We start from the raw sequence: 24705 nt of genomic DNA, 5'->3' as shown, positions 1-24705 counted from the left end.
TGGATACTTGGGTAGTCTCTACCTTTTGGCTATTATGAATAACTGAATAATGCTGCTGTGAAAATGGGTATACAAACACCTGTTCAAGTTCATGCAACTTTTAATCAATCAATTGCTTCCTTCCCTAGCATCACTAATATCATGTTTGAAGTGATGGCAATGGGGGTGTGCCCTTCTTGAGGTCCGTGTTTTCTAACAACACCATCATTTCTCTACGGACTACCTCGTATTTCACTTAGATGGGTTGCAGAAAGCTGCAAAACTAGCCCCCCCAGTTAGACTACTACAAATTGAAGAGCTTTGCAGTCAAGGTCAAAGGTTGTGAGTCCCATTCTTTCCTGGGAATTACAACTGCGTACAGCAAATAGGATATGTTCGAGGAGACTGGCAAGTCTCTCCTCTTAGCATTTCATCCTGTGCAAAGACTTAATTCAGCGCAGCCTGATAACCATTTATTGAGCACCTAGTGAGCACTAAGCTCTGTGCCAGGAGTTCCCAGGCTTGATCTCAGCCTCACTCAAACTACTTTTCTTTGGAAGACGCTATGATGGGATGACATGTTTTAAAAGGTGTTAGTTGTTAGGAGGTGTGATTTAAAAAGAATACATTAACTCGATGGGAGAGAAAAAAATAAATAAATAAAAACCAATAGAAGTAAGCAGAAGAAACAAACAACCCTCCATCTCTTGGCACCTTTGTCCATGTTTGTTTCCCTGCTGCAGTTTCGATGCTCTGCCAGGCTGTTTCATTCTTCCTTGCAGGCAGGATTTTAAATATCTACAGAGCCTGCTCGGCAAAGCAATTAGAGAGGCCCTTGTATATTTCAATCTGGCTAATGGCTTCCCAAGCCATTCCCTCGCTAAAGCAGAGCATAACAGCAAAGGCAGCCAATGAGCACCCCTCCGATCCCACACTCCCGTAATGGAAAACAAGCCGCTGGATTTGTCTGCCAAGACTGTCAGCGTCCCCCGCCCCACTCCCACCCCTCCGATGCCGAGTTCGAGTCTAAAATGACTTTTTATGTCCCAGTTACTGACTTCCCTGAAAACAGTGACTTTTAATGAAAATGTGGACATTTAACTCAAGTGCTCTTTTGCAATGGTTTTGCATTAGAGTTTGGAGAGGCAAAGCAACCACAAAGTTAACATGTGTTTTCGAGTTAAGGAGGGAGGGATGGAGGGAAAGAAAAGCTGTGGAAAACAAAAGGTCACTTTATTTGATAATGTTTAAAGAAGACTAGATCTGTGCTGTATAAACTGGGCTGCATAAACTAAGGGTCACTTGAGGCAGACAGGCTGCTGTTTGGCAGGTGGGATCTCCCTGCCCCGCATGCCTTGCATGCAAGTCCTATCTAGATGTGACAGAGTCCACTGGACCAGAAGCTGTCCTCCTGGGCGGTGGCGGCTGCTGCTGCTGCTGCTGCTGCTGCGCGCGATGCATTTCATACAACTTCGTAACTTCTGACAGTCCGATTTGATAAAAATCCCAAACCCACAGTAGCCCATTATGTGGGCAAACTATTCATTTTATATTCACCTCCTTGTCGTGTCAGTGCGGAGGTCATCTAAAGAGGAGGCCTAATTAATCAATCTGTCAGAGGCAATGAGGAGGAGCATGTTAATAGGACTTTTATTTCACCCAGGAAAGCAGCGGCCTGACAGGGACCGGAAAATATGGCCTTGGTGTTGCTGTTTATTAGCAATGCTGAGATCAGTGGTAATAGGAGCCAAGCAGTGTGTGGTTGATAAAGTGCGGAGTGTCAAGAAGCAGCAGCAACCAGAAATTAGACTGACAAGAGCCAGCACTCGCTGGATACTGATAGCTGATAAATAGGAAGCTCGGCACAAAGAGGCATATAAAAGAGGGTGGCACAGTCAAAAAGGGTTTGTGCAGTTAGGCAGGGGTGAGGAGGCAAAGGCAGAGCTCGGGTTTTGTCCTTTGCTGACAGCTGACGGAGTCAGCTTCATCCGGTGTATGAATGCATCTTTCATTCATTCCGTGTTTCCTGAGGGGCTGCTGTTCTTCACTGGTCCCTACCCTAAGTGTGGGATAGAGAGAAGCACACGATGCCACCGCTACCATCCAGCACTGTGCTTATGGCTTTAGGGAGTAGGATCCCTTGGAAAAGGTGAAGAAACTTACAGATCTCAAACGAAAGAAAATACATGTGTACACCAAAGGCACATCGTTTACATACAATTTCAGGAGCGTTACAGAACTGAATCCCCCCATCAGGAATGTTTTCAGGGGGAATCTCTGGTTCGCCATGAGGGAATTCCTTGTCTCTTGCCAGCACCCACTATTCAGGGCGTGTTTTCTCAGAGGTCAATGAGCATCATTTGTGGTAATAGAAGGGTCAAATCAAAAAGGCTTTATTTTTATAAGAGGGGTAGGAGTTCCCATCAGAACTCTAAAGCATATCTTGATGTCATTCATACAGAATCCTACCCATCTCATGCCTTCTGCAGCAAGGTCCTCCTGGTGGGGGAAGGAGCTATGATGTTCAGAAGTCATCCAGCAAGGGAATTTTAGCTCCCAGAATGAGCTAGGCTTTCAGACTTGAGCCCCTTGAGGCACCACAGGAAAACCCGAGGAGTCCAATGAACACAGATGCCAGGCCACCACTTGGCAGCCTCATTCTCCAAGCTTGGGTTGGGACCCAGGCTTCTGACCACTGCATGGGTTCCACAGAACATCATGGTGGCACTAAACTTATAGTGCTCGTTCACATTTATTCTTACAACAGCCGTTATTCTTATGACACAAGGTAACTGCTATGAGTTCAATTTGACCTACAAGGAAATGAAATTTTTAGGCACTTTTATTCAACAAGGATAAAATGCAAAGGTGTTTTTTTTTGTTGTTGTTGTTTTTACTTTTTAGAAGCCATCCCTTAGTAATGCAGAGGAACACACTCCATTATTTTTAACCCCTGCTTTCTGAGTCCTTCATAATATAATTCATAACTTTGGATTGTTTTGTTCTAGTCATCTGCATCTGTTTATCTGCTTGTTTTTCAGTCTCCCCAACTAGGTTTTAAGGTTCTTATTGTCCCCAATAGGGACAGTGTCAGTTTTATTCTTTAATATACATCCACTGCTGGACATGTGGCACATGGTAGGCATTCCATAACCATTAGTGGGAGAAATGAATGAGTGAGTACCCCTAAGTACAAGTGAAAATTAAATTAACCAGAATGTCATGAATCTTACAGTCGTGATGTGTTTATATACTGAAGGAGTCCAGAACATGTCAGTCCAGAATATGCCACTTTGGTATAAGGATAATTTGGAGCTGAAGGCAACTGGGAATCAATAGATGCCAAAAAAATTCTCTGCTCTTTCCTTTTCTGCCTAAAAGCAGGGCAGGCATTTCCCTTTGCCGAGGAGGTGCTAAGATGAGGAGAGAAACTATTATCACCAGATACGGAGACTTGGCACTGAGAGAAGTCTACATTACAGGCCTTACTAAAATAACCCTTCTCTTCTCTTAGCTCCCCTGTGTGTTTCCTAGTCATGTTCCTACAATTTGTCAGTCCTAAAGGCCCAAACCTCCCTGCATTTGTCTAATCTCTTCGCCACAATTTATTGTTCTTTGTTAAAATGGGATATAATCCACTTGGTCTAACCATTTCTTGGGGTTTTCACTTCTTTTCTGAAGTCCTTGTGTGTAAAATTAAAAATACTAATAAAATTTTTCTGCTTTTTCTCCTGTTAATCAGTTACCAAACATACCATGTAGAGAAAGTTTTTTAAAAAAAATTCTTCTAAGGTATGAATTCATCACCTCATTCCAAAATAAGAAATGAGCATCTATTTCATTTAATTCTGCCAGGTTGCGCCAGACTTAAAGATACAGAGGTTAACAAAAGAGCCTTTGGCTCTATCCTTATTAACTCTACAGTTTCACTTCTAATTTAGACCACAATAAATAACTATAATGCCTGAAGTAACATTAGTAATAAAAGGTATTATTTATAAGTTGCTCTTTTATTTCAAGCACCGTACAAGGTAGTTTTTTTGCCCTTATTATCTCACTGATTCTCACAACTGTCTTGTAAATTAGTTGTGATTACTGGCGCCACTTTATAGATGAAGACATGAACTCTGGGGAAATAAATGAACCTGCTAGTGGTCAAAACTGAGTGAAAGAGGAGCTAGGATTTGAGAATAGCTTGGTTCCAAAACCTAAATTCATAGAATAAGCCATAAGGTCACTCCCAAGGGCTTTTGCAGCGCCCAATAAATAGAAAAATAATATCTACATAAATGAAATTCCTGTTCTGCACCCAGGTTTTTGTAGTCAAGAGTTTCATAGTTTTCCAATTTGCAATGCATTGTCACATAAAACAATGCACTTTTGGCCTACGAGAAACTCTAAAAGAGGGAAGAGGTAGAGTATTAGCTCCTTTTTCGAGAAGAAGTAACAGGCTCAGGGGAGGTCTGGCTCAGGGCCTAAGCAGTTGAGCTGAGACCTGAGCCTAGGCTAGGCTGTCCAGCTTCCCAGCATCATTTTAATTTTTGTATTTAAAAGATTCACAAACTATCCCAGAGGATCCTTGGAAAATAATCTGTGGGCAGCACAAAACAATGGGACTTGAGAGCAGCAGCTTGGTGTGACAGCAAGAGTCATTCATGTAGGTTTTCATGCCACCATCACCACTAACTGAAGGTGGGGGTCTGAGCAAATCATGTTCCCTCTCTGGACCTAAGCTTCTTCCTCTATAAACAAGGTGATGGCAACTTTGACTACATGATCTATGAGTCCTTTTCCAGCTCTGAAACTCATTATGGAGCTACATTTCACCCTGCTTTTCTAGAAAGGAGAAACTTTTGGGAACTGATTCACATTTTTAGCTGCTTTTATGATATTCGAGGATTGCGGTGACAAAGCTCAGGCCCCTCGTGACTAAGGACCTTAGCTGTCAGGCCTCAGGAACACAATGCTCACTGCTAACCTGACCCACATAGAGTTTGAAGCAGGCGCTCAGAATGAGGGAGGTGGTCTTTTATTATGATGGATAACAGAGTCCAAATGCCCAATATCCTCTTATTTATCATGAAAACCTAGCTGGTTGAGGGATTTTGTTACTCATGGCCCAAAATATAGTTTATATTTAAAATCTTACTGAGTAACTTCACCATTACCACCACTCCTACCACCACTCCATGGGAGATGCTATTTGAATATTTAAAGAAGCTGGTACTACAAATGTCCATGTAGCTTTCTCTATTTCATGTCTATTCATGAAATAAATATCCTTTCAACTCTAAAGGAGAATACAGTTGCTTCATGCTATAGGATTCCTTATCACGCAACTTAAAGGGATGGGGCAGGAACATTTTTCAAGTGCCTAATGTTTGCAGACAGCCTGCAGTAGAAAATCCAGTAGGAGATTTGGAGGCAGCAGACCTGTGTCCTAGTTCTGGCTCTTCACACCCTGCAATGCAATTGTAGATAAGTCTTTAACCTTGATTTCTTAAGTTGGGAATGAAACCACACCAATTAAATCTGCCTCAAAGGAACGTGAGGAGAGAAAGGAGTCATAGACAGTTCAATTTCCTGCCTCATCTCATTCCTTTATGGTCATTTAATGCTGCCTAAAACTACCTCAACTTTACTTCTGGTCACTATGGAAAGAAAATAGAAATCTAATGATTATACTTCTCTACAAGCCTATCAATGAACTCCAAATTCCTGAGCTCAGAGTGAGGGAGGATGCATCCAGCATCCTGGCTGCGCCCATTCCTGTATGCCTTTACCCTCCATCCCCAGGGTCTGATTTCTCTTCAGAAAGTCTTCCTTCTAGCAGTGCCAAGCAGTTAAATGAAAATCTGGCTTAAACACTACCTGTCTTTGGGCCCTGCTCTTGTCCATCCTCTCGCACAAATGCCTTCTCTGTTTCTACAGCAGCACTCTGTGACCTTCATTTAGGTAGTTCTTGCAAATTATAATTCATGATGTTTCTGGGTCCCCTTCCTCCTCTATATCAGTATTTCTCTTATGGTCCTTGCATAAGAATCACCTGCAGTGCTTGTCTGAAATGAAGATAGGTGAGTCCTACTCAAACTGAGTAAATCACAACCCCCAGAGGTGGGGCACGTCTTGTGCACACTAAAGTTTGAGAATCATTGTATCTACAGTGGCAGGGATCCTTATTTACTGTTGTGTCTCCAGATCCAGATTCTTTGCTTGTAGGTGAACTGCCTTAGAAAGTCTCTAGAAACACACATGTCCAGGAGTGTGGGGCTATCCAAACCACTGTAGGGATTAATAAGCTAAGAACCATCATCAAGTTTTTATGTCAACATCATTCCATGAGACTCCAAGAAAAGGAGGTTGAAAACTCAAACCCAAGAAAGGGCTACGGAAGACGGAGACATCGCAGAGGAAACCCTCCTGGCTGAGATGCTTGGTGCACCTGCACCTTGTCCAAATATGACCTCCTGGTAGAGTCAAGCAGACATCCCCAGCAAGGATGGGCAATGGGGTTGTGTGTGCTATGGGCCAAAAATTCAGATCTCTGAAGTTTTTTTCCTACGCAGAACATTAAATAAATATAAAAGGTTAAACTATCAACAGCTTAAGTCAGGCCTCTGGAGACCACCAAAATAGAAGCAGTGGATTCCCTCAGACTTCTTCATTGGGAAGGGAAGTTAGGGCCGGAGCAGAAGGGCATATGCTATTACATCAAGCTGCAAGCTCAGTCTAAGAAGCCTCTAAAGTTTCAAGGTCCAGAAAGACAACTGGGGAAACTGCAGAGGTGTTCCAGCTAGCTGTCTCTGTCATCAACTGACTCAAGGCATCCTTTAATTTAGTACTTTTCAAAACCATTCTCTTTGAATTGAGGCTTTGCAGGGGCCCTAGCAAAATAAAGATGGAGGCCGTTTTATTTTATTTCTGGAACAATCAAATTTCTCTCCAATAGGGCAATTTCAAGACTGGCTATTTTTGTAAATGGTGTACTGCAACCCCAATGGTAGCAACTGAACCCCACGTACCTACTTCTGGCTGCATATGGTGACACACTCACTGAATTCGATTTCTTACACATTAGGAAAATAACTGATCTTTCCTTCCCATAGGGAAAATTGAGTGCACCAAAAATTTCTGATCATCTCCTACAGTTTCCTCTGTGATTTTGAAATGGCAGATTTCAATGGATACTGATAAGGCCAAGAAGAGAAGATGGTTTCTTCTATCCTACCTTCCCCATTTGGCTGGGAAGGGCAAATACCCTCCTGCTATGTCTAATTTGATTACTCCCTACAGAGGCTGGCCGGGGAATCGCAGATTTGGTCTCTCTGGGGCTGGCTCCCCCACCCCACCCCACCTACCCCCTCCCAGGGGATCATATTTGAATGGCATTTGCATGCAGCCAAAGTCAACAAGAGGACTTGTGAGGCTCTCTGTGCTGCTGGGGAACACAAAGGAGTTCTGAAAAATGTCATTTCTTTCCCAAGAGGTCATCCCTGATCTTGTCATCTCTGTGCCACACACCTTTGTTTCAACCTTTTTTTTTTTTTTGAGGAAGCAACAGCTTCTTCAAAAGGTTCCTTTAAAACAGAGGGGGCTTCTTTTACCTTGGCAGGAGATGTCTGTTGCTCAAAAACAAAAGAAATCTGCACCTTAATCCCGATGACATTGCTATAGGAACCTTATTTACAGTATGACAAAAACCTGCTCCATTCTTACAGCCTCATTAAATCTAAGCCTCATTTAACTAGTAGGACATTTTTACAATGGGTTTACTGGCGTACTGTGATAAATGGCTGTCTAACATCCTTCAACAATAGCCGGGCTACAGCCATAACCACCATGTGTATAAACACTGCATCAGTTTAACAATGCACAGGGCTGAATAGCAGGAAGTGAGGGCAAGCATTTTCCCTGAGCAGTTTTGTATGGAGTGGAGGGGGTTGCTGCAAGGAAAAATTTTAAAAATCTTTACAAGTTTAATGTTTCTGCTGAGGACAATAAAGGTGGCCTCTGAAACCAAGTTTTTTTTTTTTTTAATGAATTCCTAAAATTGGATAATTTGATCTCTGAAAGACAAAAAGAGTTGGCAATAGGATGAAAATGATCCTGGTCTCTTTCCTTTAATAAAAAATCCCATATCTGAAAAAAGGAACTGAGTGTTTTGTGAATATATCCATCTCATCTTCCTAAAGGCTGAAGACCTCTTATTGCTTATTCAAGAATTTGGGTTAGGTTGCTGGGCAAATCAAAACAATCAGTGCTTAGCTAGATCCTGAAGACCAAAACACTTAAGTCAGGGTGTCCATAAACCCTGCATTTCTCTATGTGATAGAGACTCTTTTAACTATCATATTTCTATTTAAGACTACTGGACCCTCTTCCAGGTACTTGTGAGTGCTGACGAGTGAAGAAGCATAAGGTTTCCTAAATTAGGGGAGAAAATGAAATGTACTCAACACATTTAAATCCTATCTGGATTTTCACTAGCCTCTGATTTAATTTCACACCAAATGCTATTGCATAACCGGACAGAGCAAAGCCTCTAGTATTTACACTGGAGACTAAGGTCTGACATTTTGTCTAAATGAAATTTCCCAGTTGTCCCAAGCAGTTTTTACCTTGTTTCCATGCTAGCTGTTTGAAATGTCACTACATATTGCTGCAATGACAGGTGAGCAAAAGCCAAACCTGACTTGGCTGGTGCTCAGAGCAAACAGGCCTGGGAGCCAGCCCAGTGTCCCTGCCCCATCCCCCTTGGGGATGCTGGCCCCTGCTCCATCCCACCAAGTAGCACTGCCAAAGGGGGCCCCAGAACTCTGCAGAGAGCCTCTCAAAAGGCAATTAGGAAGGACTGCTGAAAAGAAAAGACACTTGATCTCTCTCTTGCCCTCTCTCTCTGTGTGTGCTTAAAGAATAAAAGGCTTCCTTTTGGAGTTTTGACAATAGCTCTATTTTTTATTATTAAAATGTACATTTAAAACTTAAAACTCGTTTTTCATTCATAGTGTTAAAAAAAGCTACATACATGTGTACATGTCCTTAAGTTACTTTAGCATCTTGTCTTTTTTTTTTTTTAATGTCAAGAGGCAGCTTCTACAACCTACGCCTTTCTCCCCATATGGGATGGTAGGTAATTAGAAGATGCGTCTGTTTCCTTCGTCAACAGTGTAAATCAATTAAGCACTGCTATTCCCCCCAGAAAGCCATCCCTTTGCAGATCAGCCTGGCTGAACACGATGAGATATGGGAGCTCCCCACTCTCAAAGATTCCTCACCTGACAGTCCTGCCAAGCCCAGATCCGCTTTTGGGCACACCTAGCACTGCTTATGTGCCAGCCATTCTGCTCTGTGAGACTGACATACTGATGCTTTGACCAAGAGGCTCAGTGTCTCAGCTTCCCCATTCTAACACAGATAGGGCACTGGCCTGGGCATTGTAGCACCACATCTCAAACAGAAAAGCCTTGAGGTCTTGCATTTAAAGTACAGTGTCATTTCTAAGAACTTAAAACTCTCTCCAGGCATAACTTTAGTAGTCCTTTGTCAATATTGTTTATCTATGGTAGACTTGCCCTAGTGGGCATGGAGGAAACGTACAGCAATTCATTTAGTTGTGCTCCAGTAAAAGAAAAGCCCAGGGACAAGTACCTGGAGAAGAGAGGACTAAGAACATTGCCAAGTTCCTTTTGACTATTCAAGGAGCTGCCATGTGGACAAGGGCTCGGATGATATGGCTTCAGTTGAAGGATATTTGAGCAGAAATATACAACCTTGCCTGATAAATGATTCTCATTTGAGAAACAAACACAGGATAGTGCAAGAGGAAGGGAGTAGGCTGGTACCCCACCAGCAAAATCAGTCGGAACAGAGAGAGGATAACAGGTGTTCTGGCCACATTCCATACACCACAGGCACAGTACAGCAAACAGTGGATGAATTCATTCATTCACATTCTCATTGTCTCTTTGTCTTGGTGTGGGTGTGTGTGGGTGTGTGTGTGTGTGTGTGTGTGTAGGAGGAGGAGTATGTTTACTGGCTGTCTAGATCAACTTTAAGGAATGTTATAATCCTGAGATTCTGTAGTGCCAAAAATCAAACAGAAAATAAAAATGAAAATAAGTGGCCTAAGTCCCCCCTCCTACCTTTTTAGCCTATTTTTTCTTTTATCATCTCAGAATATCTAATCTGGGCCTTTCAATTTCTTAAACAGCACCAGAATAGTTTCCTATAAGAAAAGCAGTCTTTCCAGGAAGATAAGGCTTGTCAACACTTGGTGAGCACCAATATATTCAGCTATCAATATGAACACAATCATAGGACAGAGCTGGATACACAGGCACAAGCCTATAGTCCCCGCTTGTTGGGAGGCCTTGGTATTGTAGATAGTATTGTATTGAGGCAGGAGGATTGCTTGAGCCCAGGAGTTCAAGGCCAACCTGGGCAATATGGCAAGACCCCATCTCAAAAAAATGAAATAAAAAGGTTTGGACTGACAAATACTTAGCAATAGGAAAACTAATTGACACCTATAAAAAAGTGATCTATATTTCTGTTTAAAAAATGAATACTTCATCAAAAGGAACAAGTTGTTGAAAGAAAATTCATTTTCTGGAAAGGATCAATCTTCTTACTCCTTGTGTCACAAATTTTATTCGCTGTCCTTTAGTGGAAGGATATTCGCTCACAGGACTTCTTTGGTCTGTGAAAACACTCACCAGCATTTACGGAGTAAGCCACCAGGCTTTGGGACTGTGCTTCTAATACTGCTCCCAGACTTGTTAAAGGACTGCTGAGAGCAAGAAAAAGTGGGGACAATATGAAGAAGAGGTTTTGTTCCCCAGTCTGTAACACTGAAAACACTCCAGAAGAGTTCCATGTTCATACAGGAGTCTGGCATTTTAGCCCTAATTTTTCAAAACAGTCTGCTAAGATTTGTATGCTTCAAAAAGTGCATAGGTTGGAAATTCAATCCCCAAATTCATATGCTACAGGCATTTAGAGGTGGAGCTTTAGGGAAGTCGTTAGATGAAGCTGTGAAGGGTGAGGCCTCCATGATGGTATTAGTGCCTTTACAAGGAGAGGAAGAGAGATCTGAACTGGCATTTTTGCTGTGGCTCACCATGAGACACCCTCCACCATGTCACCCACAGCAAGAAGGCGTTCACCAAATGCTGACGCCCCGCACCTGAACTTCCCAAATGTTCAGTGACAGCAACGAAAACAGATATGACAGAGTCCTAGATCTTTTTCAAAAAAACTCCTGAAAGCTGATCTTCCCAAGAAGCTTAAAATGACCCCTTAACATTTATTTGCAAATTGTTGATAAGTGCTTTAAGATTATAAAATTTCAACCCTAACAATCCCCAAAAATAAAGGACCATGAAAGAAAAATAGTATTTACTCAGTGCCCAGTAAATTCTAGGAATCTTTGTTATGATCTCATTTAATCAGCAATCTATCTGGTTGCAACCTTTATGTCAATTAGGCTCAGAGAGGTAAAATAACCTGCTCAGGGTACCAGTTAACAGTCGCCCCACGTTGTGAATACAGGTCTAAGTCCAAAGGCCACATTCTTTCCAAGACACCAGAGTATCACAATGGAGTTTGTAATTTATGTTGTCTTGGTATTCTTAAAATAGTAGCAAGAGTCATCAGGGATTTACTTGTGGACTGCCATAGTCATATTCTGATGTCCCTAGAATCTCTGACCCCAGAGTAAAAATATAGTTTGATGACACAAATACACCACTAGGCATTCAATTCCTAATTATCAAATGTCCAGAGCAACATCTGTTGCTACAGAATCTAACGATTATGGGGTACTCCCAGAATAAATGAAATGGAGCCCCTTGTGTGACATGCAATTAATGCCACAGTGGGAGGGGCCCCGATTTGAGAGCTCAAGCCCTGGGGTCTCTTTTAGGTTCCTCCAAAGCAGCACCTCCTGCCTGCTCTTCAGACTATTTTCTCTTGTGCTAAATGAGAGATTAAGAATAAATAATCTCAAAGGTATTTTCCAGTTCTGTGCATGAGAAAATGTTTTTGAGGGTAGAAGAGAAAAAGTTAAGAGAATAAAGTAGAGAAACAAAAAATGTTAGGGATGGAAAGAAACTCAGAGATCTATTAGTACAACACTCCTATTACATATGTGAAGAAAGTAAAGACCAGAGACAAGATGATATCCAAAATTACACCACTAGGAAGTAAACCATATATATAATCGGTGTCTTCTGAATTTTATGCCAACCCTCCTTCCACAACACAGAACAGTGAGTTTGAAATGAAACAAATATGGAAAACTATTTTTAGAATTCAGTAAAAAAATCACAATTATTCATATTCCAACCAATCTAACTCCTGAGTTAAGTGAATGTGAAGTTAGTTTGACATCCGCTTTTATAGCAAAGAGGCAGGAAGATGTCCTCCATCAGGAGTGAATTTATAAGAAGCAATTCTAAAAATAAGTTCACAGCCAACCCAAACACCTTGCTCAAGTAAAATTCTCACACATTAGTGGGCATAAAAATCACCCCGGGTGCTAACGTGCAGATTTCCTGCCCCACCACAAAATGTTGTGACTCATGTCTAGGAAAGGTCCAGGCACTGGCTTAACAAATACTCAGGTCAGAACTGAGACCTGCAGGCAGTTACCACATATTCTAAATATGGATGAGCTAGACCAGTACAATTATCCCAACTATGGTCACCTGGAGACACTAGAAGACGCTGACTTAAAGGTCTTAAGATGATTTTTGAACAGTTATCAGGATAAAGAAGTTTTCAGTTTAATCCTCAGACATTTAAACTGACCCAAACACTCCATCTACCAGAGATGCCTACTCACTCATGTTGAGCTGCTTTCTGTGCACAGTACTAATACATTCAGAAATAGACCTGATTTCCTAATATGAGACTTTTCTGGGACCATAGAATATCTGGTTTGAAAGAGATGTCACTATGACAACTTTAATTTTATAATAAGAAAGCCCACAAACAATATCCAGCATAGAAAATAAAACCTAAAGTATGGCTTTTGAAATGCCGAGTCTCTTGAGGTTTTTCTACAACTGTAAATGTTCAAGTCTTCATAAAAAAGAAGTCATGGCAGTGCCTCTAGGTCACGTTATAAGGAGAGGCCTTGACAAGAAGATCATAAAATATTCAGCGTAGCAGTTTTCAAATCCACAAAGTTGAACACAGAAGCGCTCTCTCTGGTGTCATATAATTTCAAGAAGTGAAGTAACACAAGTTAACAAAGTTACCTAAAATCAGAAATAATGTCCTCCTGCCCCTTCCTCTTCTCCCCAAACCAGACATAGGTAACATGTACCAGAATCAAACATTTCTTTCTCTTTGGAAATTCTGAACAGAACATGTGTATTGTGATAATTAGTTTTGCCCAAAGGTGGCAAGTGTTTTCCAAATTCCAAACTGACACTTTTTTTTTTCCAGAAATAAAAGGACATGGATTGAACTATCTGGAGGTGAATAGCAGAAAGGAGGCTGTATCTGAGAGTTTGCTCGGCATTTGTTCTACTTTGTAGACCACATGGACACTGGTGTAGGGAAGAGAGGACACTGGGAGCTGGGCTCTTACAAAGGCACACAAGGCATTTTGTACTTGACACAACAGGACCAGGTGCCCTAAATGAGGCAGGGACAGACAGATGGGAGCATTACACCCTGCTTACAGCATTTTCTGTTTAATGCTATATACTTTGTGAACACTGTCTTTCCTACTCTGTTATGTCTTAATTTTTGTTTTTTGTTTTTCATATCCTCTTTTAGTACATTTCTGCTTCCCTTGGCCCCAAGTCAGAACCTTCACATTTCACAATCTTTTTTCCAATAAGAATCAGGATTTGCCCAGTGTTGTGGGAGTAGGGTGAGGTGGGAATTACAGTTCCTTGAAAACAACCTGACAGATTGCTGGAAGGAAGATAAAGTGGGGCAGCCACTGTAGAAAATGACATGGCAGGTCCTCAAAAAGTTAAATATGGAATTATCAAGTAATCAAGCACTTCTGAGTAAATTCCCAAAATAACTAAAAGCAGGGACTTGGACAAGTACTGATACCCATGTTCATAGCAGCATTATTCACACATGGTTAATAGGTAGAAGCAACCCAAGTGTCCATGATAGATGAGTGGATGAACAAAATGTGTGTGCACATACAAGGGACTTATTCAGTCTTAGAAAGGAAGAGAATTCTGACACGTGCTACTGCACAAACCTTGAAGACACTTGGCTAAGTGAAATATACCAAATACAAAAGGACAAAAATTGCATTGTTGACTAAATTTGGCCTCCATACTTGAAAGATAAAGTCTGATCCAAAGTGGCTGACATAGATAATGAACTACAGCCTTATTTGATGGGCAAGCAATTTGTAATCTAACCAGTTTGTAGCTAAACCTCAGCCAATCACAGCAGATGACCCCTGAGACAATCCCTGCCAAATTATGGCCAAGTAGACAATGGCAAACTGCACTAACCAGGTGATCTCTGTATGCCACTTCCTGCTTTTCTAGCCGTAAAAATATCTCACCAAATTGTAAGAAGGTAGCATTCTGAATTATCTTCCATCTAGAAGGTTGCCAGGTTCTAGAAACTTTTTCTTGCTGGAGTAAAATTTTAAAAATTTCAATGGCCTTAGACTTTCTTTTAACAGTATAATTCCACTTATAGGAGGTACTCGTATAAACGGAGTTGTCATATAGACAGTGAGTAAGATGGTGGTTGCCAGGGGCTGGTGGGGGAGGGGAAATAAGAGCTATTATCTAATAGGTACAGAATGTCAGTTTGAGATGAGTTCTGGAGATAAATGTTGACTGATGCCCAGTGATGGGAATGCAGTTAATGCCACTGAACTAACTGCTTAAAAATGGCTAAAATATCTGTTAGGTCAGTTTGAGGTGGCTAAGGGAACAAAGCACCAGGCAACCAATCAGGCTCCCACAGACCAGCAGTGAGCCACCTGTCAATGCAGTGGGGTCTCCTGACCCATGCTGGAAGGACATGGATCTCAGCAAGATCCCCCGACCAACCCCAGGAAGACAAGGGACTCTAAAAACCTCCCTTTCCTGTCCCAAGCCCTCCCCTCCTGCCCTAAGCCCAATAAAATTCTAATCTGGCTGAGCCTGGGTGCGATTCCCCCAGACCCTCTCTGCTGGACTGGAGGGTCTGGCCTGGGAGCGAATCTCAATAAAGCCTTGTTCAGCAGCTTCTAATCTGCTTCCTTTTGATCACCAGAGCCTGATCTTACATCTGGTGCCGAAACCCAGGGGAGCTTTTTGGGCCTCTCCCATAGGGATTGAGGTCCACCTTCTCCTTCAAAGGAACCAGGAAATTCCTAAGCTGCTCCTTCTTTCCCTCTCCCTTCATCCAGGTCGACAGGAGTGGGGTAAGTTCCCCTGTTTCCCCTGACCTTCCAGCCCCTCTCCACCTGGTGGGGGGGTCTATCCATAGGGCCCTGCTGGGTCTGTTCAAGGCCCTGGGAACTGTGGAGACATCCCCAGCCCTCATGTGAGTCATTCTGATCCATTTAGGCCTCGGTGGATTGCAAGGATGCCTCAACCCCAGCCTGGCCCTTATCCGTCCATCCCTCAGATGAGTGCGATCAGTATCTGGGACAACTTTTTCTGCTCCCACCCCACCCCCGAGGGTGCCAGAAGGTCATGGGAAACACTGAGTCCTCCTTAGACCCCCAAACTCCTTTGGGTTGTCTATATTCCAATTTTGCCAAGTTAGGATTCACTCAAGACCTATGCTGTAAGCGCCTGGTCTTTTACCCCACTGTGGCCTGATCCCAGTATGACCTAGACAGTGGGTCAAAATGGCCCCCAGAAGGAACTTTTGACTTTTAAATCCTAATTTGGACAATTTCTGTCACTGGATAGGGAAGTGAGCAGAAATCCCTTACATTCAGGCTTTTTGAGGTTCGCTCCCATCCTACCCTCTGCTCCACCAGTTCTACTGCTCAAGTCTTCCTTGCTAGGGAAAATCCCAAACCCCTTTCCCATTGTTCTTTTCATTCTCAGATCCACCCAATCTGCTCTCAGCCCCACCTTCCTGTCTTCCCCCTCCTTACCCAGGCCAATCCTCCCCCTCCTCCCCTCCCACACCTGCACCCTTCCCTCCCCCTCCTCCTGCTACCACAGCTCTTCCTCCCCTGCTCCAGGACCCTCCCCCTCCATCCCTCTTCCCCTCCTCCCCCTCCTCCTCTCCTGCAGTCATGATTCCTCCGCCCACCTCTTCTCCTGATACAACCCTTCCCCCTCCACCCTCAATGGATCCCTCCACCCACTCACTCCTCTCTTCTCCTGTCAGTGCCCACACCCAGTCCCACCAGGCCCTCTTACCAGCTAACCCAAAGCTTCTTTGTCCCCTCAGGGAAGTGGCTGGTGCTGAAGGGATTGTCTGAGTACACCACTCCATTCTCAACTCAAGATCTTTCCCAGATTGAAAAGCACCTTGGGTCCTTCTCTGCTGACTATTCTACTTATATTAAGGAATTCCGATACCTCTCTCAGACTTACGATCTTACCTGGCATGATGTTTGTGTCATTCTCTCCTCCACCTTTACCCTGGATGAGCAAACCTGCATCCAGCAGCCTGCACGAGATCATGCTGATCAAATTCGTCTAACAGATATAACTTTCCCCACAGGTGAAGCAGCCGTTCCCTAACCAAACCCAACAGGGACTACCAAGATGGCCAACAAGGTCACCGTCACTTGCATGGTCCAATACCTTTTAGCGGGCATGCAGGTGGTTTCCAATAAGGTGGTTAATTTTGATAAGCTGAGAGAAATCACCCAGGATCCAGATGAGAATCCAGCCTTATTTCTCAACCGCCTTACAGAGGCCCTCAACAAATATACTAAGCTGGATCCTGAGTCTTCCTCTGGGGCTACAGTGATAGCAATCCATTTCATTACTCAATGGACCCATGATATTAGAAAAAAGCTCAAACTAGCTAAGGAGGGCCCTCAGACCCCTTATCTAAGATCTGGTGAAAATGGCCTGTGAAGTATCTATAATGCCTGGGAGGAATCAGCTGAACTAGCCAGGCAGGCTCATTGCAGAAAAAGGTAACACTCCAAACCCAGGCCTTGGCAGCAACCCTGAGGCCTGTGACTCAATAGAGAGCTTCACACAGGAACCAGAATTCCTCTCTGCCAGGGACTTGCTTCAAATGTGGATGTGAAGGTCACAGGGCTCACCAATGCCCAAACCCCAGCACCCCGCTCTGGGCTGTGCCCACCTGTAAACAGACAGTACATTGGAAGAGTGACTGCCCCATGGCTGGCCCTTCCTCAGCACATGGGGGTATGACCAGCCAGGTGGTCACTTCTCTTGCACTATTGGAATTCGCAAAAGACTGAAGAAGCCCAGACTTGGGGATGCCCACCACCCTCGCTGAGCCCAGGGTAATGCTCCATGTAGCAGGTAAGTCCATAACCTTCCTTATGGACACGGGGGCTACCTATTCTGTCTTGCCTGCCCACTCTGGGCTTCTGTTTCCTTCCCAGGTCTCAGTTATGGGGACTGACTACCAACCCTCCTTCCCAAACCGAACTGCTAAGCTAGCCTATGCCCTGGAGGGACACCCTTTCACACACTCTTTTCTGGTCATTCCATCCTATCTGGCTCCTCTCCTAGGCAGAGATGTTCTCCAATTATTAGGAGCCACCCTCCAACTACACCCCAAGAATACTACCACCCACCTTCTTCTACCTCTAACTCTTACTTTCACTAGTAACCTAACAGTACCTATTGTGCCACTGCCCCCTGACCTAGTTGATTCCCCAGGTCTGGGACACCTCCAAGCCAGTCATAGCCTCCCACCACAAGTCAGTCCATATCCAGCTGAAACCTCAAACTAAATTTCCTTTGCGTCCCCATTTCCCATCTCCAAAACCCACAGGGAGGGACTTAAACCCATAATAGACTGCTACTTGGCCAGGGACTCCCTATTGACTCCCCCTGCAACACTCCCATATTGCCGGTACGCAAACCCTGAGGAGTCTATCACTTAGTCCAGGACCTCCACCTAATTAAAGAGGCAGTTATTCTCATCCACCTGGTGGTTCCCAACCTTTACACTCTTCTTTCTCACACTTTACTGTCCTGGATCTTAAAGATGCCTTCTTTACAGTGCCTCTCCATCCTGGCTCTAATTACCTACTTGCCTTCACATGGCAAGATCTTACATCCTTTAGGTCTCAACAGCTGACATGGACAGTCCTACCCCAAGGCTTCAGGGACACTCCCCACCTCTTTGGGCAAGCCTTGGCACAGGATCTAACTGCTTGTGACTTGGGAACAGCACTCTCTTACAGTATGTGGATGAGCTTCTCCTATACAGTTCATCCCTCAAGACTTCCCAAACTTACACTGCTCAGCTCCTCAGTTTCCTGGGGTCCCGGGGCTATCGAGTCTCTCCAGCCAAAGCCCAGCTTACTACATCTTCAGTCATCTATTTAGGTAAACTCCTCACTCCAGCCTCCAAAAACCTGACGACAGACAGAATTCAAGCTCTCTGTGACCTTACAGAAGATTTCTATATACAAAGGCCCCAAAGTTTCAACTGTTCCAATTAAGAGTATTATAAATAACATAAAATATTTCTTTTTACTAAAATGGAATAATTTGCCTACATTCATACTACTACAAAGATTGTTTCAGAATGTTAACAGAAAAGGGGGTTAACAGATGGGAAAGAGAAATTAGAAGGTTCTAGGTATGGAAACCATATTTAATAGAAGGAAAAGAAAGTGTTTCTGGGTAAGAAAGTCTTTATATGATGAAGTAAATATGAGGGTTTAAGTAAGTGATAAAGAATGTCTGTGTAAGTTTGTTTTTATAATCAGTCATGTGCTAAAAGGACAAAGATTTCTTAAAACATCTATTGCCTAAGTTTCATTACAGAACCATTGAGCCCTAGATCTCCTGACAGCAGACAAAGGAGGAACATGTCTATTCCTGAAAGAAGAATGCTACTACACCCCTACAATTGCCTCCATACCAAACTGACATCCCCATCCCCCCAGTACCCCTAGCCAGCAGGAAGTAGCCAGATGTAATGTGGCACCCTATATCATCAAAAAGGCTGGGATGTTAGGTCGGTTTGAGGTGGCTAAGGGAACAAAGCACCAGGCAACCCACTCATGTAAAAGAAAAACCAATCAGCTTCCAACAGATAAGCAGTCAACCAACCTGTCAATCAGCAGAGTCTCCTGACCAATCTTGGAAGGACACGGATCTCAGCAAGATCCCCAGACCAACCCAAGGAGGATAAGGGAGTCTAAAAACCTCTCTTATCTGTTCCAAGCCCTCCCTTCCTGCCCTAAGCCCAATAAAACCCAATCTGGCTGAGCATGGGTGTGATTCCCCCAGACCCACTCTGTTGGATTGGAGGGTCTGGCCTGGGAGTGAATCTCAATAAAGCCTTGTTCAGCTGCTTTTAATTTGCCTCCTTTTGATCGCCTGCGCCTCACCTTACAATATCCAATTTAGGTTATCTATATTTTACGACAGTTAAAAAATTATCCATAATAAAAGAACCTGACAAAAAATGGTGATGTCTACCACCTCTGCTACTGAATGGAGCTCAGCGAGCATTTCACTGCGCCACAGTGAAGTTGTTCCTGCTGGAGTGGAAAGGACGCTCTGGCTTCTGCAACTCACGCTACAACTTTAATACCAGGAGAAGAAGCCTCTGGAACTACTGGGCCTGTTAGATGATAAAAATATGGAAACCTGGCTGACCTGCAGTCCAAAGTCCAGCACCTTGAAGCTGGCCTATGATGAAAGCACCTTAAAAAGTAGAGATGGTTCATGCAAATAGATGTTGACTACAGTAACTAAATCTTCTTTATGAAGACTCAATGTTCTTTGGGCTCTCATGTATTTAAGAAAAAAGCATCCTGACAATTTAATCTCTAGAGTTTTTTCCCTAACCTTTGTTTCAGATTCTGAAGATAAGCAGCATATATTTCCTATCACAAATGGAAACTTAACTATGTTCCAAGAGATTATCCTGTGTAAACATTCGGGCAGAGGTGCTGGGCACTCGCTATCTTGCATAAATTCATTTGATCAATTCATCAATCGTATGACAGCAAGTTGTTACACCCCCTTCAAGTGCTGTTAGGCTCAGGGGTCTGGCATGTGGGGCCTGGAGGGAGACCAGGGGAAACATTACAGATCTCAAACACAGTGATCTGCACGAAAGAACCTGGGAAGCTTTCCCTGGGCTCTGGTACATTTTGAGAAAAGACAACTTCTCCTGCTTTCCAAGGTAAAAAGGCCCCCATTACCAAAGAGGAATCAAAGATATAAGCATTCATTTAACTTAAACTGAAAACTGTAAAAAGCAAATAACATGAAAACTGCAAGCACCAATGGACTCATTCACGTCATAATACAACACATCTAGAATAGGCAAAACTGTAGACTCCAAACTGTGAGGTCCACTTGGGCATGAGATTTCAGTATTAATAACAAGACTGCATAAAAACGACTATACCATTTTAAAATAATAGGAAGATATTGAGAGTCTTTTAACAATACGTTCAGAAATACTTTTAAAAAGGAAGGGAACAATTAGGCTCTTTTAAGACTTTTAAGTATTACTTTAAACAATGACTTCCTTCATTTAGGGAAAAAAAAAAAAGAATCCTGTTTCTATTTTGGGCCAGCAATCTATTTTCCTGGACTGGATCTCTAAGAAAAGTTTACTAACGTCCAAGTACTTGCAAACAGGGAGCCTCATTCCCATCCCCTCCAACTTCCATGTAACTGATGAAATAAAAAGCCACTGTAGTATTTTTTAATTGATGGAAACTGAAGTAAATAGATGTATTTATTACCCACATGGCAAAAGTGCGGAAAAGGGTGCAGTTTCTATCATCCGGCATTCATATGATGGATGAAAAGTTTAATGAGAAGTCTAAAAAGCCTCATATGAAGAGATTTTAAATCTGGAAAGGAAAGTGTCTACTGAAAGGGGCTGGCTGTGGAGAAAGAGTATTAACTGTTAGGGGGAGGAAAGATCGACTTTTCTAAAGAACATGGTTTTAAGAAAATAGAGCATTCAGCAACAGCTGAATAATGTAGGATCAGATCTGTCCTTTTTTTATTATTCAAATAGTAAACTTATAACAAGAGGAAAAGACGTTAGAAGTCATTGGTACCCTTCTTTGTACAGATTTATGTCTCTAAAGAGAGATTTTTCTGCCATCCAACAAATAATGTCAACTGTTTAAAGGAAACAAGTTGCAAAGAGGAGCTGTCCACGTCCTGTCTCCAGTACACAGCTCCTAGTGGGCATCTACTGGTTGCTTTTCCGTGTTCTTCCATTTCGTCTTGCCAACAGCAGTGACTTCCACAGGGACTTAGGATAAGCTGGCTGCACGTCAGGTCCAGTAAGGCAGAACTCATGTCCTAGGCTAAGGTCACAAGTGCACTCTATCCCTTCCACCCTGGAGATGATTGCAGGATTGGGCACAGGACCCAAGTTGGCTACAGGATCAGTCTCAGGATTTTGCTGAGTCTCTCCTCCCTCAGAGCCACTGGCAGCCACTGTAGAAGCCTGAGGAGACAGTATGCCTAAGAAGGAGCCAATCTGTATGTAGACTATGAGTTGGTATAAAGTAAGCATTCAGTAAAAACTGATTATTTATATTAATATGTCCAAGGTATCTTTATAAACTATATAAATGCTCATTACAAATGATTCATGTGATTAACACATAACAGCCTCGACAAGTTGATCTTTTTTTTTTTTTTTTTTTTTTTTAATTTTCGTATCAGGGATTGAACCCAGGGGAGTTTAACCACTGAGCCACATTCTCAACCCCCCACCCCCTTTTTTGTATTTTTTTCCTTGTTAAATTGCTGAGGCTGGCTTTGAACTTGTGATCCTCCTGCCTCAGCCTCCCAAATTGCTGGGATTACCAGAGTGGGCCACCATGCCCACAGAGTTGATCTTTTATCAGGGCCAGAGGTTACTGGCTTTTCAGATCTCATGAACTAATAACATTTTAAGAAATGCTTTATGTACTAATAAGCCTTAATAACTAATCTGGCATGAAAGGACACTAAAGCACAAACATGCACACATACCTACACTCACAAACATACGTGGTACTATCATCTACTATATTTCATTGAAAAAAATGTTCAAACCTGAAACACAGGATAGACATAATTTCAGAAACAGGGATAGTCCTTCCAAGGAAAAAGAAGTCAATAACACTATAATGAAAACACAATCCATACGGGCATATTCTCCTTTTTTCCTCACTTTGCCAAAAATTCCCCTTTAGTTTCTTACTGACTTGATTTTAATAAACATTTTGAAACTTAGGTCTTCACTAATTCATACTGGCTCTCAACCAATCATCTGGATAAACAGTTGGCATTTCACGTGTCTGCTTTGTGCCAATGGGCAGAAACCTGACTAAGCTACTTTGCTTATCAGAAGAGGCTTTGATCAAATTCAGAGAAAAATCTGGAAATAAAGCTAAGGCTCATTGTTCATCTTTTGTCAATTTATATGTACGATTTAGAATCTTATAAAATGACAGTTTTATATTTATATTTATTTTATGTTTAGTTTCTATTTTGAGGGTGCAAGGAATTGGATGGGTAACTACAAATTTATTAGGTTGAATAGATAATATTGACACCCACGGACAGCAATCACCGGTTATAGTCCAATTCTACTCTGTTAAGAAGTCAGTGGTGGGATTGCACAAACTGAATTTGAGTCCCGTTTCTACTAATCATTAGCTACATGACTTTAGGCAAGTAACCTCTTAGGTATATGGTTTGTAAAATGAGAATTAGTACACCTTTCTTCCAAGGTTGTAAAGATGAAATGTTTGGCTTGGTGTCTAACACCTGGCAACTTCTCCAACAGGGAAAGTGACACTCCACAAATTAAAATGATCTTGAACAGTTCAAGCAGGAATTGCACTTAAAGTTCATGTAGATAGGTGAAGTGGTGATATTAAAACAACTGGAAATAATGATGGAGACTACGGGACATTAGGGAGTACCTGTCTCACATCAAGACCTTTACATTTATTTTTCTTTCCATAAGCAAAATACAATACATGAAAAACAATGCACTTGGGAGGACAAGGCAACCCTAATTTGTGGCCTTGAAGGAATCTGTGGCAGGTGGAATGGAGGATTTCCGTGAATGGGGTGTCTTTGTAAGCTAGACCCAGGCTGGAGTGATTATAAGCCTTTCACTAAAGTAACCACTTCCTAAAACATCATCCTATTTTATTCCCATGGCCAGTCCTTGTCAGTGTCTAAAATTCTTTTACGTTATCCTTTTTGTTGGTGTATCTGTTCCTGGCTAGAAGGTAAGCTCCATGAGAGCAATGGCTTTTCTCTGAGCCTGGCAAAAGGTGATAACCATGAAAGGCAGTGACCCTTATTATTTGTTCCTGTGTTTTCTATACAGAACCACTACTTTCAAATTAGGAATTTTAGCCTCTTCATTCATCTTCCCTTTTGAATTGAGACCCAGCTAGGGCAGCGGAGCACGACAGTCAGGTTGTTCAATCAAGGAACAAATATGGACTATTAATTTCAAAGGTGTTAGAAAAGGAATTTGGATTTATTAACTGAAAGATGTCACTCCTAGCAATAGGGCTGGAGTGACAGAGGGAGGAGGTGCTACTGCTGGAAGCCAGGATCACCCCAACATCTGACACTAATGGCCTGCCCGACAGAAGCTGGGTCCACTGGAGAAAGGGCTCTCCAGGGAAGGCAGACTCCGGAGCCGGTGCTGGTGGCCAGTTGGCAAAGGAGCCTGGGAATCTTAGCTGGCAGAGCTCAGTCCACCCTAAGATGCAGAGGGAGCAGGGCGGCCACGGGTCTGAATGCAAAGTACAACGGATCAGTGTTTTAGTCAGCTTTTTTGAAGCTGTGGCTAAAAGACTGACAGAACAATTTTAGAGGAGGAGGAGTTTATTTGGGGGCTCATGGTTTCAAAGTCTTGATCCATAGACAGCCAGCTTCATTCCTTAGGGCTCAAGATGATGCAGAACATCATGGCGGAAGAGTGGCAGAGGGAAGCGGCTTACATGATGATCAGGCAGCAGAGAGAGACTCCACTGGCCAGATACCCAAAGGCATGCCCTTAATGACCCACCTCCTCTTCCAGCCCCACCCTACCTGCCTCCAGTTACCACTCAGTCAATCCCATCAGGGGATTAATTCACTAATGGGGTTGACTCTCATAACCCAATCATTTCACCTCTAAACCTTTCATTGTTTCACACATGAGCATTTGGGGGACACCTCAGATGCAAATCATAACAATCAGCATTGTCTTGGAGTTTTAAAACATTGGTACTAATGGGACATTAAGGCAAGTGGATCTAAGGTCAGGCCACTGAACTCTGTATTATCTTCTCTTTCTTTAAATGCTTCAGCAAATTCAACAATAAAAGTGCTTTTCAGCCTCAAATACCTTATGAGTTTTTGGATAAAATGCATTTGACAGAGATAATCATTAAGGCCTAAGAAACATAGCATTCAGATTCTCTAATTATGCACAGACTCTATTTAGTAAGATAGGGAAACTGTTTATACCTATATGTACTATACCTATGTGAACACACTTCTGAATCTAGGGAGTTGAGTGTGTATGTGTAACATTATATTATTTTATGTATATACATGCATTTCAAATTTTTAT

General features: G+C 42.6%; 1 protein-coding gene across 3 annotated transcripts in view; it reads right to left on the bottom strand.

Annotated features, from left to right (window-relative positions):
* Positions 1-24705, bottom strand: part of Mpped2 (metallophosphoesterase domain containing 2) — a 171072-nt gene that overhangs the window by 35086 nt on the left and 111281 nt on the right. The window lies entirely within an intron of this gene.

This window comes from Marmota flaviventris, chromosome 9 (genome assembly GCF_047511675.1).
Source record: "Marmota flaviventris isolate mMarFla1 chromosome 9, mMarFla1.hap1, whole genome shotgun sequence".
NCBI lineage: Eukaryota > Metazoa > Chordata > Mammalia > Rodentia > Sciuridae > Marmota > Marmota flaviventris.
The sequence above is the reverse complement of the archived record's forward strand: the minus strand, read 5'-3'. Positions and strand labels throughout refer to the sequence as shown.